Source organism: Herpailurus yagouaroundi, unplaced genomic scaffold (genome assembly GCF_014898765.1).
Source record: "Herpailurus yagouaroundi ecotype Mexico unplaced genomic scaffold, PumYag 210, whole genome shotgun sequence".
Taxonomy (NCBI): Eukaryota; Metazoa; Chordata; class Mammalia; order Carnivora; family Felidae; genus Herpailurus; species Herpailurus yagouaroundi.
Window position 1 is genome coordinate 26,634,745 of NW_024412441.1, and position 15,422 is coordinate 26,650,166.

A 15,422-nucleotide genomic window follows, 5' to 3' on the forward strand; every position below is an offset into this window, starting at 1 on the left:
AAAGATAAGAACCATATGATCCTGTCAATCGATGCAGAAAAGGCCTTTGACAAAATCCAGCACCCTTTCTTAATAAAAACCCTTGAGAAAGTCGGGATAGAAGGAACATACTTAAACATCATAAAGCCATTTATGAAAAGCCCACAGCTAACATCATCCTCAATGGGGAAAAACTGAGAGATTTTTCCCTGAGATCAGGAACACGACCGGGATGCCCACTCTCACCGCTGTTGTATAACATAGCGCGGAAGTGCTAGCATCAGCAATCAGACAACAAAAGGAAATCAGAGGCATCAAAATTGGCAAAGATGAAGTCAACCTTTCACTTTTTGCAGATGACATGATATTATACATGGAATATCCGATAGACTCCACCAAAAGTCTGCTAGAACTGATACATGAATTCAGCAAAGTTGCAGGATACAAAATCAATGTACAGAAATCAGTTGCATTCTTATACACTAACAATGAAGCAACAGAAAGACAAATAAAGAAACTGATCCCATTCACAATTGCACCAAGAAGCATAAAATACCTAGGAATAAATCTAACCAAGGATGTAAGAGATCTGTATGCTGAAAAATATAGAAAGCTTATGAAGGAAATTGAAGAAGATATAAAGAAATGGAAAGACATTCCCTGCTCATGGATTGGAAGAATAAATATTGTTAAAATGTCAATACTACCCAAAGCTATCTACACATTCAATGCAATCCCAATCAAAATTGCACCAGCATTCTTCTCGAAACTAGAACAAGCAATCCTAAAATTCATGTGGAACCACAAAAGGCCCCGAATAGCCAAAGTAATTTTGAAGAAGACCAAAGCAGGAGGCATCCCAATCCCAGACTTTAGCCTCTACTACAAAGCTGTCATCATCAAGACAGCATGGTATTGGCACAAAAACAGACACATAGACCAATGGAATAGAATAGAAACCCCAGAACTAGACCCACAAACGTATGGCCAACTCATCTTTGATAAAGCAGGAAAGAGCATCCAATGGAAAAAAGACAGTCTCTTTAACAAATGGTGCTGGGAGAACTGGACAGCAACATGCGGAAGGTTGAAACTAGACCACTTTCTCACACCATTCACAAAAATAAACTCAAAATGGATAAAGGACATGAATGTGAGACAGGAAACCATCCAAACCCTAGAGGAGAAAGCAGGAAAAGACCTCTCTGACCTCAGCCGTAGCAATTTCTTACTCGACACATCCCCAAAGGCAAGGGAATTAAAAGCAAAAATGAACTATTGGGACCTCATGAAGATAAAAAGCTTCTGCACAGCAAAGGAAACAACCAACAAAACTAAAAGGCAACCAACGGAATTGGAAAATATATTTGTAAATGACTTATAGGACAAAGGGCTAGTATCCAAAATCTATAAAGAGCTCACCAGACTCCACACCTGAAAAACAAATAACCCAGTGAAGAAATGGGCAGAAAACATGAATAGACACTTCTCTAAAGAAGACATCCAGATGGCCAACAGGCACATGAAAAGATGCTCAATGTCACTCCTCATCAGGGAAATAGAAATCAAAACCACACTCAGATATCACCTCACGCCAGTCAGAGTGGCCAAAATGAACAAATCAGGAGACTCTAGATGCTGGAGAGGATGTGGAGAAACGGGAACCCTCTTGCACTGTTGGTAGGAATGCAAATTGGTGCAGCTACTCTGGAAAACAGTGTGGAGGTTCCCCAGAAAATTAAAAATAGACCTACCTTATGACCCAGCAGTAGCACTGCTAGGAATTTACCCAAGGGATACAGGAGTACTGATGCATAGGGGCACTTGTACCCCAATGTTTATAGCAGCACTCTCAACAATAGCCAAATTATGGAAAGAGACTAAATATCCATCAACTGATGAATGGATAAAGCAATTGTGGTTTATATACACAATGGAGTACTATGTGGCAATGAGAAAGAATGAAATATGGCCCTTTGTAGCAACGTGGATGGAACTGGAGAGTGTGATGCTAAGTGAAATAAGCCATACAGAGAAAGACAGATACCATATGGTTTCACTCTTATGCGGATCCTGAGAAACTTAACAGAAACCCATGTGGGAGGGGAAGGAAAAAAAAAAAAAAAAGAGGTTAGAGTGGGAGAGAGCCAAAGCATAAGAGACTCTTAAAAACTGAGAACAAACTGAGGGTTGATGGGAGGTGGGAGGGTGGGGAGGGTGGGTGATGGGTATTGAGTAGGACACCTTTTGGGATGAGCACTGGGTGTTTTATGGAAACCAATTTGACAATAATTTCATATATTGAAAAAAATTTTTTAAATATATAAAATAAATAAATAAATAAATAAATAGCGGTAAAGTAAAAATATATAAAATACAAATATAAAAATATATTCAATAATCTTAATATTTTAAAATAGAAATACATTTTTAAAATTCATCGAGAAAGTTTGAAAATCTGTAATTTATATGATTAGCTCTGCTTAAAAATGAATTTGACTGATGTATTAGTTACATACAATAAAATCCAATCGTTTTAAGTGCATAATTCAGTGAGTTTTGAAAAATCATGCATTTACCTGCATAAAAATGATGATATAGACTATTTCTATCCATTGCAAGCAGCTCCCTTCCTCCCCTTGCAGTCAATCTTCTCCCTCTCATTGCCTCTGGGAATCAGCATTCTGCTTTTGGTTATTTATTGTTTTGCTTTTTTCTAAAATTTCATGTAAGTATTATCATAAATGTGTCATTTTATTTGTGTCTGGATTTTTTCATGTAACGTAATGCTTTTGAGACTCACCCATATGGTTGTGTCTATTATGGCTCATGCCTTCTTATTGTTGATTAGTATACCATTACCTGGATGTTTCACCATTTGTTTATCTTTTCACCATTGATGAACGCAAACTACCCATATGTGGGTTTTTTCTAGTTCGTGGCTATTGTCACTAGAACTACTACAAACATTCATGTGGAAACCTTTATGTAAGCATATCTTTTAATTTATCTCCATTATATATCTATTTAACTTCAATTTAATAGGCTAAATACCTATTTAAATTGATAGGTTATATGGAAAATGTACAAGTAACATTTTTATTTTATACATGGGAGGCCTATGTTTGTCTTCATCATAGTTTTTTTTAATTTATTTAAAAAAGCGGTAAAGTAAAAATATATAAAATACAAAAAACAAATATAAAAATATATTCAATAATCTTGAATTCAACTCAAACTTTTTATAAAATGGCAATAACCAATATTTCTCATCAAACTAGATTATGAGGATTCCATCTTTAAATTGCTTGTTTATCATTTGCATGCAAGTAGTTCTCATTTTGCATGGAAGTTCAAGATCATAAAAAGGATTGTATAAGCTGAAACTATGCAAAGGAACCTTAATAGTAAGTGGGAAAAATATGATTTTATGTTATAATTTTTTTCAAAAAAACATCAAAAATCTCTCACTGCTACTTTTAAATGTATAAAAAGTGAAAACATAAGCAAAACTAATATTTAATACACTATAATTGTAAACATTGGAAACATTGAGAACTGTAATTGAATACATTGGAAACAGTAATTAAAATGTTTTATCTTTTTGTTAAAAATTACTACAGATATATTCACTACTCTTTAACTGCTCAAGAGTAGCTTAAACAATATTTGCTTCCTTCTCTTTCTGTATAGCCTGCAATACAGAATAAGCATATTTTCTGTGTCTTGGCAGGTTTTTAGAATCCTTCCTAAGTTTGGATCAGCCTCCAGTATTTTATCCTTTGTCCTTTCAATGCCATGAAATGTCTCTGAGAGTTCGTTCAATGTGAAATTTTATGCTGAGTTTGCTTCATCTGGAACAACTTCATCTTTATATCATAATTAGTTTCTGCATTCATGTCAAGTTTGGTTTCACTAAGCTCTTCTTGTGGCCTAGCTGGAGTCTCAAATGATGCTGTCAACACTCCCAGGGTCCCTGGTTTCTTCTATTCACATTTGAGTCAAATTTCATTTCCAGCATATCACTTTTCATTTTTTGCTACATTATCAACTTCTTTGACCTTTTGCCTCTTTTGGTTATGTCATTGTAAAGTATCATGGCAGATTGCCACTGGAAGAAGCACACAATGACACACTTTGCTGTCTGTGAGTGCATTGAATAACAAATGCTCGGTCTACCATCATTGACAGGCATGAAAAGAAGTGATGTGTTTGGCCACCGCTAATGATACACATCTGTTATTGATGTAGTGAACTTGGGATTGAACAGCTAGCAGCAAAACTGTACTTTATGTGTTTACTCACATTTAATAAACCACAGTAGCTGAAATTCAAACAGTGTTGCTAGAGGATTGCTATTATTAAAGTGAAATATGTTAATGGCAATCATGTAAATTGGATTTGTGTAAAGCAAAGACTTCCTGTATTTGTTTGATCGATGTATTAAATTGAAATCTTTTGTCCATTTAAAAAAATCAGGTTGTTGGGGCGCCTGGGTGGCTTGGTCGGTTAAGCGTCCGACTTCGGCTCAGGTCATGATCTCACAGTCCATGAGTTCGAGCCCCGCGTCAGGCTCTGTGCTGACAGCTCAGAGCCTGGAGCCTGTTTCAGATTCTGTGTCTCCCTCTCTCTCTGCTCCTCCCCTGTTCATGCTCTGTCTCTCTCTGTCTCAAAAATTAATAAATGTTAAAAAAATTTTTTTTTAAATAAAAAAATCAGGTTGTTGATTTTATCACTGTTTTGCAAGATATTTTTCTACATTTGGATATGTTTTTGTCAGATATACATTTTGTAAATATTCCTCCCAGATGTTTACTTATAGTGTCTTTTGAGGAGAAAAGTTTTTAATTTGGAATAAAATTGATCATTTTTTAAAAATTTTGTTGTTCATTCTTCTTGCATGTTACCCAGGGAATCTTGATTAACCCAGGACCACAGGATACTTCCTCCTATTTAGTTTTCCTAGAAGCTTTCTAGTTTGAGACTTATTCTTAGGTCTATGCTACATTTTTAATTAATCTGTAACCTTGCTAAACTCACTTATTATTTCTATGGCTTTTATGTAAATATCTTAGTGTCTTCTGATTAAATGATTTTTCTATTTGTGAATAAGGAGATTTTATATATTCCTTTTCAAACAATATATCTTTAATTAATATTTTTTGTCTTGTATCACTTGTTAGCTCCCACCTCAATACAATAGAATTTAAATAAAAGTGGTGAGAGCAGTCTTAACTTGACTTCAATTTAAAAAAAAAAATAGCTTTTATTTCCCTTACCTCTGAAGACATGTCTAGTAAGACTTGCTGGGGCCAAGGTCAAAGAGGCTGCTGCCTATTTTCTCCTCTAGGATTTTGATGGTATCCTGTCTCACATTTAGGTATTTCATTCATTTTGAGTTTATTTTTGTTGTATGGTGTAAGAAAGTGGTCCAGTTTCCTTCTTCTATATGTCCCAGTTCAGTTTTCCCAGCACCATTTGCTGAAGAGACTGTCTTTTTTCCACTGGATACTCTTTGTGCTTTGTCGAAGATTAGTTGGCCATACATTTGTGGGTCCATTTTTGGGTTCTCTATACTGTTCCATTGATCTATGTGTCTGTTTTTGCACCAGTACTGTACTCTCTTGATGATTACAGCTCTACAATACAGCTTAAAGTGCAGAATTGTGATGCCTCTGGCTTTGGTTTTCTTTTTCAATGTCACTTTGGTATTCTAGGTCTTTTCTGGTTCCATAAAAATTTTAGGGTTATTTTTTTCAGCTCTATTCTTATTTGAAGAATATTGGTGCTATTTTGAAACAAAAATGGACTATTTGGACCTCATCAAGATAAAAAGCTTCTGCACAGCAAAGGAAACAATCAACAAAACTAAAAGGCAACTGACAGCATGGGAGAAGATATTTGCAAATGACATATCTAATAAAGGGCTAGTATCCAAACTCTATAAAGAACTTATCAAATTCAACAGCCTCCCCCCAAAAATCCTGTGAATAAATGAGCAAAACACATGAATAGACATTTCTCCAAAGAAAACATCCAGATGGCTAATAGACACATGAAAAGTTGCTCAACATCACTCATCATCAGGGAAATACAAATCAAAATCATATTGAGATACCACTTCAAACCTGTCAGAATGGTTAAAATTAAAAACTTAGGAAATGACAGGTGTTGACAAGGATATGGAGAAACAGGAAGCCTTTTGCAGTGTTGGTAGGAATGCAAACTGGTGCAGCCACCCTGGAAAGCAGTATGGAGGTTCTTCAAAATATTAAAAATAGAATTACCCTATGACCCAGAAATTGGATTACTAGGTATTTATCCAAAGGAGCACATGCACTGCAATGTTTATAGTAGTAGTATCAATAATAGCCAAGTTATACACACACACACACACACACACACACACACACACACACACACACACCAGACTACTACTCAGTGATCAAAAAGAATGTAATCTTGCCATTTGCAACAACATGAATGGAAGTAGAGTGTATTATGTTAAGTGAATGGTACAAATATGATTTCACTCATTTGTGGAATTCAAGGAACACAACAAATGAACATAAAGGGACGGAAAAAAATAAAATAAAAACAGAGAGAAAGGCAAGCCATAAGAGACTCTTAAATACAGAGAACAAACTGGAGATTGCTAAAGGGGACGTGAGGGTGGGCTAAATGGGTGATGGGCATTAAGGAGGGCGTTTGTTGGGATGAATACTGACTGTTATATGTAAACAGTGAATCCCTGAGTTCAACTCTTCAAACCAAGGAAAGGAAAGGAAAGGAAGGGAAGGGAAGGGAAGGGAAGGGAAGGGAAGGGAAGGGAAGGGAAGGGAAAAAAAGAAAACAGTCAATTTCAATGTTATGTAAGATCCTAACTGTAGGTTTTTCAAAATATCCTTTCATATACTGAGGAAATTCTTTTGTCTTCCTAGTTGCTGAGAATTTTGCTTTTATAAACTGAATTTGGCTGAATTTTGTGAAATGCTTGATATGCGTTACTTGAGATAATCATAATTTTTCATTTTTAATCTGTTAATACTATAAACTATATTTATATCCTATTATTAAATCAACCTTGCTTTCCTAGAATAATCCCCACTTGGTCATTATGTATTATCTTTATATGTTACTTGTTTTTATGTGCTAACATTTTCTAAAATTATTTGTTGCTACATTCACAAGGAATATTAGTCTGTAGTTTTAGTTTTTTGAGAAAAAATGATATGGTTAATAGCCAGCATTATCAACCCTTAGGAAATGTTTCCTACTGTATTCTGGGAGATTGTGTACAGTGTGTGTATTATTTCTTTTTTTAAATATTTGATAAATTCAATAATAAAGTTCCTTGGGCAAAGAATTGTCTTTTAAAGAAAGTTTATAATTAGAACATCAATTTCTTTAATAGATCTACAAGGTTCTTCTTAAATGTGTTTTGGCAACTTTGCCCCCACATATGCACAGCTTCTCCCACTATCAACATTCCACACCAGAAGGGTACCTTTGCTACACAATCCATGAGCCAATCATCCAAAGTCTATGATTATATTATAGTTGACTTCTGGTCTTGCACATTCTGTGGGTATGGACAAATGTATAATGACAAGTGTCCATCATGATGGTATCATACAGAGTATTTTCAGTGGCTTAAAAAATCCTCTGTGCTCCACTTTTCATTTCTCCCCCATCCCACCCAAGGCAACCACTGATCTTTTTTCTGTCTCCATAATTTTGCCTTTTCCAGAATGTTATACAGATGGAATCATACAGTCATTAGCCTTTCATTTTGCCTTCTTTCACTTGGTTGTCTGCATTTAAATTTCCTGTATATCTTTTCATGGCTTGATAGCTCATTTCCTATAAGCACTGAATAGTATTCCATTGTCTGGATGTACCACAGTTTATTTATCCATTCACCTACTGAACAGCAACTTTGTTGCTTCCAAGTTTTAGCAATTATGAATAAAGTTACTATAAACATCCATATGCAGGTTTTTGCATTCACCTATGTTTTCAACTCCTTTGGGTAAATACCAAAGAGTGGGATTATTGTATCATATGGTAAGGGTGTATTTAGTTTTGTAAAAAACTAGCAAACTGTCTCCCAAAGTGGCTGTACCAGTTTGCATTACCACCAGCAATGAAGGAGAGTTTGTGTTGCTCTACATCCTCATTAGCATTAGTGTTAGTGTTCTGGTTTTGGCCATTCTAAAAGATGTAGTGTAGTGTTCATTGTTGTATTAATTTGTATTTCCCTAAGGACATAGAATTAGAACTTTTTTTCATATATATTTATTTCTTTTCTCACCTATTCATGGAGAACCACCAGGTGGCAGAAATAATAAACCCGAAATTCCGCCTACTATATTCCCAATTATATGATTGTTTCCTTGGGTCATATAGGTATCTGTATACTCACTAATAAGGAAATAATACTCTCTTTAATAAATATTCCGCACCCCATTTCTATTCTTAGAGTTGCTCATTTTAGACCTATAATCACCAAAGGTGAAGTTATTCTCCTAAGTGAAAATGAGGATGCCCCCTCATGTTATATATGGTTAAATTTCCAGGAACTAATAGTTAAGTATTGTTTTCTTGATTAAACTCAATGTCCTGAGATAATTCATTTGTTAAATGACCAGAGATTATGTTCAAAATATCTTCTAAATGACAGGAACACTGACAAGAATTCAGATTACAAACAGGACATATTCTAGAAATAACTTATTCATAAATTACAAAGACAGATTAAAACTTCCAAAAATTTGTGAAAATTTTTTATTCCTTATGTAAAATGAAAATTAATCAATGTCATTTTATTATACTGTATTTCATCTCGATGCATGAATATTTTGTCTTGCTTTCACTAAGACTTTAAATTGAAAAAGATATTTTCAAATGGAAATAACTGAAGATAATAGAACTATCTGAATATTTAGAATATATGTTGTATGGTCTTCTGAAATAGATCTGTTCACATAAAAAATATAAAATCTTTAGTAGTAATTATGCCTTTATTATACACATTACAAAACAGGCCAATGACATTCTTTCTGTGGCATAAAAATGTTAATAAATTTAAATATTTCAGAATATTAATTCAGATTCCAATACTTCATATTTTACTGTTTAATATTCTCTATTTTCTACCTTGAGTTTTCTCAAAAAGCAAATTAATTAAACTCAAATTGAAACACAGATGAGTAATTCCTAGAGGCACTCATCGTTCTGCTCTGAAGAAAACTCCAGAAATCAAAGACATAGAATTTTTTCATAAAACATGATATTACAGAGGGGAATAATATAAGTACCTGTTCTGCTCTCATTATGGAAAGGTTAAACTCCTTTGCTCTTTTGCTCAATCAACCTTAATATATCCCTATGGATTAAATCACCAACCTAATATCCCAACACTGGGATAAGTATTAAATAAATTAGAATAATTATTGGTAAGTTATTATATCTATTTAAAGTGAATTATATCCTTTCTAAACAATGACACAATACTTGTACATGCTGTACATTATTGAAGTAACACATTAATCTATTAAAATCTATGTCAGTCATTTAACTTGAGATATACAATAATATTTTGTCCAAATTATCAAATATTCACTTAGCTCTGAACTATATTTCCTATTCAATACCATGTAGCAAGGCAAAATTTACAAGAATAAGGCAAAATCAGTTCTTTAACATGTACTTAGGGCTATGTCTGTAGACCAACACTATCCAATAGAACTTTCTTCAATGGCATAATAGTCTATACCTGCACTGTTCAAAACAATAACCTTTAACCAATTATAGCTACTGAGTAGTTTAACTACAGTTAGTGTTATTTAGGGATTGAATTTATATTTTATTAAACTTTGATTAATTATAATTTAAATAGTCATATTTGGCTAGTGGTTACCATCTTGAATAGAGGACAGTGGGGTTAGACTTCTTTGAAGGAAGATTTTTCTTTTTTGAATTTAACCATGATCCATGGTCAATAAAATTATGCATTTAAAAAAAATAAATTGAAGTATGATTGACATATAACATCCTATTAGTTTTAGGTGTGCAGCATAATGACTTGATATTTGTACATATTGCAAAATGATCATCACAGTAAGTCTAGTTAATATTTGTCACTATACATAGTTACAATTTTTTCTTGTTGTTCTTATAATGTAGACTTTTTAGCTTTACTCTCTTGGCAACTTTCAAAGATGAAATACACCATTTTATATTGACAATTATTTTATAAGTGGAAATTTATATATTTTGATCTCCTCCATCCATTTTTTCCTACAAATTTTTCTTTATCCACTCATCTCACATCTTCTTTATTGCACTCATTCCTCTTTGGACGTTTAGGTTGCTTCCATATCTTGGCTATTGTAACTAATGTGGCAATAAACATAATGATGCATATATATTTTTGAATTACTGTTTGCATTTTCTTCAGGTAAATGCCCAGAAGTAGAATTGCTGGATCATATGATAGTTTTATTTTGAATTTTTTGAAGACCTTCTGTACTATTTTCCACAGTGAATGTACCAATTTACATTCCCCCAAGAGTGCGTGAGGGTTCCCTTGTCTCCACATCCTCACCAACACTTATTTCTCATCTTTTTAAAAAATGTTTTAAAATGTTTATTTATTTTTGAAAGAGAGACAGACAGACAGACAGACAGAATGAGAGTGGGGGAGAGGAAGGGAGAGAGACACACACACAATCTGAAGCAGGCTCCAGACTTTGACCTGTCAGCACAGACCCTGGCAGTGGACTCAAACGCAAACCATGAGACCATGACCTGAGCTTAGCTGACTGAGCCACCCAGTTGCCCCATCTCTTCTTTTTGATAATAGCTACCTAACAGGTCTGAGGTGATATCTCATTGTGGTTTTAATTTGCTTTCCTTGATGCTTAGTGATAGTGAGCATCCTTTCATATATCTGTTGGCCATCTGTACATCTTTTCATATCCTTATTTACCATCTGCAAGTCTTCTTTCATGAGGTGCCTTTAAGATTTTCTGCTCATTTTTGGAGTTATTTTCTTTTTGTTGAGTTTAAAGAATTATTTGTATATTTTGGGTAATAGTCCTTTACCAGATATGCCTTTTGAAAATATTTTCCTCAAATCTGTGACTTTTCTTATAATTCTTTTTATATGGTTTTTTGAAGAGCAGAAGTTTTTAATTTAACAAAGTCCAACATATCACTTATTTCTTCCAAAGATCATGCCTTTGGTGTTATATCTAAAAAGTACACGAGGTCAGCTGGATTTTCTCCTACATTATCTTCCAGGAGTTTTATAGTTTTTATATAACATCTCATTGACTTAATTTTTCTGAGGGTCGGAAGATTTTGTCAAAACCTTTTTCTGCATATATTAATATGATCATGTGACTTCTCTCATTTAGCCTGTTGATGTGATAGGTCACATTATTTGATTTTCAAATGTTGAACCATTGTATAATTGGGATATATCACACTTTGCCTTGTTGTTTGATTTCTTTTGTACTTTGTTGGACTTGATTTACTAATATTTTATGATGTCTATGCTTAAAATTTATTGTGTTTTGTTTTATAGTATGAATATAGTCTATCTTGCTGAAGTTTACACATGCCCTTGAAAGGTAGAGTTTTCTATAGTATCAATTAGGTCTAATTGGTTGGTAGCAATGTTTAAACTTTTTATAGCCTTATTGATTTTCTGTTTAAGTGTTGTATCAATTACTCAAATAGGAAAGTTGAGTTTTCCTGCTACAATTAAATATTTCTGTCTCCTTTATTCCCCCTTCTTTCCTTTTCTTCTCTCCTTCCTTTCTCCCTCCCTCCTTCTCTCCCTTCCTTCCTTCCTCCCTCCTTTCTCTCCCTCCCTCCTTTCTCCTTTCTTGTTTTTTTCTTTTCTTTCTTTCTTTCCTTTTTTCTTTTTCTTTAGTTATGGGTTTCTATATTTTAAAACTCTGTTATTAGTTGAATACATATTTAGGATTGTTATGTCCTCTTGAGTAACTTAGGGCTTTTCTGACTTCCTGATTCTTTCTATAAAGTCTATGATGTTTAATATTAATATCATCACTCTGCTTTTCTTAATCATTTTCATTTCTTCCTCTTTCTTGTCTTTCCTGGTGTTATTTGAAGGTTTTATATTTGTTTGCTTTTTAATGTGTACATTTCAGATCCACTATTGGCTTATTAGCTACATATCACTGGCAACTTTAGAGTTTGCAAGATGCATCTTAATTATCACAATCTACTTGTAAACAATATAATAATATTTTGTGCCTAACAGACCTCTATTTTGTGTTAATTATGTTAATGGCTTACATTCTGCTTTTGCATGTGTTATAAATGTGTTCATATACATGTATAGCAATGATATATTTTTATTATATAAATCTATTATTTTATGAATACAAATATATTAGTTTAAATTTTTAACAGATCAATTATCTGTTAAAGATAATAAATAATAATAATACATTTTTACATATTTCCACATATTTATCATTTGCAGTATGTTTTGATCTTTCTTGTAGGTCCAAATTTCCATCTGTCATCATTTTTCTTCTTCATGATAAACTTCAACATTTCTTACAATGCAGGTCTGCTGGCAATGAAGTTTCTCACATTTTGATATCCCCAAAGTCTTTATTTCACCTTTGGTGTCCAAAGTGATTCTTTCTGGTAAATAAAGTCTGGTAAATAATTCCAGACTCATGGTTCAAAATACTTCAAAGATGTCCCTCCACATAGTTCTGAAAAGCAATCTGCATGTATTTGGCCCTCTTTGTACATAATATATCCTTGTTCTCTGGTTGCTATTTTTTCTCTGTATTCCTCACTTTTTGCCATTTGATTGTCATGTGCCCTTGTGTGGTTTTCTTTATATTTATTTCATGTGAGCTCTTTAAGCTTCTTGAATTTGTACATTTAAATTTTTCATTATACTTTAAAATTTTTGACTGTATTATTTCACACAATATTACTCTTCCTTATTCCTTCCCTTCTCTTTTTGGAACTTTTTGGAATCACACATATATAATAGCTGCCTCTTTCTGGAAATTAAGCACTCACTAGTATGCATGATATTGCCCCAGAAATACCCAGGGATTTGTTGATCTTTTTAGTCTTTTTTCTCACTGCACCTTTCTTTCTGGATAGTTTATTTCTTTTTTAAAAAAATATGAAATTTATTGTCAAATTGGTTTCCATACAACACCCAGTGCTCATCCTAAAAGGTGCCCTCCTCAATACCCATCATCCAACCCCCTCCATCCCACCCCCCAACAACCCCCAGTTTGTTCTCAGTTTTTAAGACTCTCTTATGTTTTGGCTCCCTCCTTCTCTAACCTTTTTTTTTCCTTCCCCTCCCCCATGGTCTTCTGTTAAGTTCCTCAGGATCCAAATAAGAGTAAAAACATATGGTATCTGTCCTTCTCTGTATGACTTATTTCACTTAGCATAACACTTTCCAGTTTCATCCACGTTGCTACAAAAGACAATATTTCATTCTTTTGCATTGCCACGTAGCATTCCATTGTGTATATAAACCACGATTTCTTTATCCATTCATCAGTTGATGGACATTTAGGCTCTTTCCATAATTTGGCTATTGTTGAGAGTGCTGCTATGAACATTGTGGTACAAGTGTCCCTATGCATCAGCACTCCTGTATCCCTTGGGTAAGTTCTTAGCAGTGCTATTGCTGGGTCACAGGGTAGATCTATTGTTAATTTGTTGAGGAACCTCCACACTGTTTTCCAGAGAAGCTGCACCTGTTTGCATTCCCACCAACAGTGCAAGAGGGTTCCCGTTCCTCCACATCCTCGTCAGCATCTATAGTCTCCTGATTTGTTCATTTTTGCCACTCTGACTGGCATGAGGTGGTACCTGAGTGTGGTTTTGATTTGTATTTCCCTGATGAGGAGTGACATTGAGCATCTTTTCATGTGCCTGTTGGCCATCCGGATGTCTTCTTTAGAGAAGTGTCTATTCATGTTTTCTGCCCATTTCCTCACTGGATTGTTTTTCAGGTGTGGTGTTGGGTGAGCTCTTTACAGATTTTGGATACTAGCCCTTTGTCCTATATGTCATTTGCAAATATCTTTTCCCATTCCATTGGTTGCCTTTTAGTTTTGTTGGTTGTTTCCTTTGCTGTGCAGAAGCTATTTATCTTCATAAGGTCCCAGTAATTCATTTTTGCTTTTAATTATCTTGCCTTTGGGGATGTGCCAAGTAAGAGATTTCTAAGGCTGAGGTCAGAGAGGTCTTTTCCTGCTTTCTCCTCTAGGGTTTGGATGGTTTCCTGTCTCACATTCAGGTCCTTCATCCATTTTGTGTTTATTTTTGTGAATGGTGTAAGAAAGTGGTCTGGTTTCAACCTTCTACATGTTGCTGTCCAGTTCTCCCAGCACCATTTGTTAAAGAGACTGCCTTTTCTGCATTGGATATTCTTTCCTGCTTTGTCAAAGATTAGTTGGCCATATGTTTGTGGGTCTAGTTCTGGGGTTTCTATTCTATTCCATTGGTCTATGTGTCTGTTTTTGTGCCAATACCATGCTGTCTTGATGATGACAGCTTTGTACTAGAGGCTAGAGTCTGGGATTGTGATGCCTCCCGCTTTGGTCTTCTTCTTCAAAATTACTTTGGCTATTCGGAGCCTTTTATGGTTCCATACAAATTTTAGGATTGTTTGTTCTAGTTTCGAGAAGAATGCTGGTGCAATTTTGATTGGGATTGCATTGAATGTGTAGATAGCTTTGGGTAGTATTGACATTTTAACAATATTTATTCTTCCAATCCATGAGCAGGGAATGTCTTTCCATTTCTTTATATCTTCTTCAATTTCCTTCATAAGCTTTCTATAGTTTTCAGCATACAGATCTTTTACATCTTTGGTTAGGTTTATTCCTAGGTATTTTATGATTCTTGGTGCAATTATGAATGGGATCGAATTCTTTATTTCTCTTTCTGTTGCTTCATTATTAGTGTATAAGAATGCAACTGATTTCTGTACATTGGTTTTGTACCCTGCAGCTTTGCTGAATTCATATATCAGTTCTAGCAGACTTTTAGTAGAGTCTATCAGGTTTTCCATGTATAGTATCATGTCATCTGCAAAAAAGTGAAAGCTTAACCTCATCTTTGCCAATTTTGATGCCTTTGATTTCCTTTTGTTGTCTGATCGCTGATGCTAGCACTTCCAACGCTATGTTAAACAACAGCGGTGAGAGTGGATATCCCGGTCGTGTTCCTGATCTCGGGTGGAAAGCTCTCAGTTTTTGCCCATTGAGGATGATATTAGCTGTGGGATTTTCATAAATGACTTTTATGATGTTTAAGTATGTTTCTTCTATCCCGACTTTCTCGAGAGTTTTTATTAAGAAAGGACCTGAATTTTGTCAAATGCTTTTTCTGCATCGATTGACAGGATC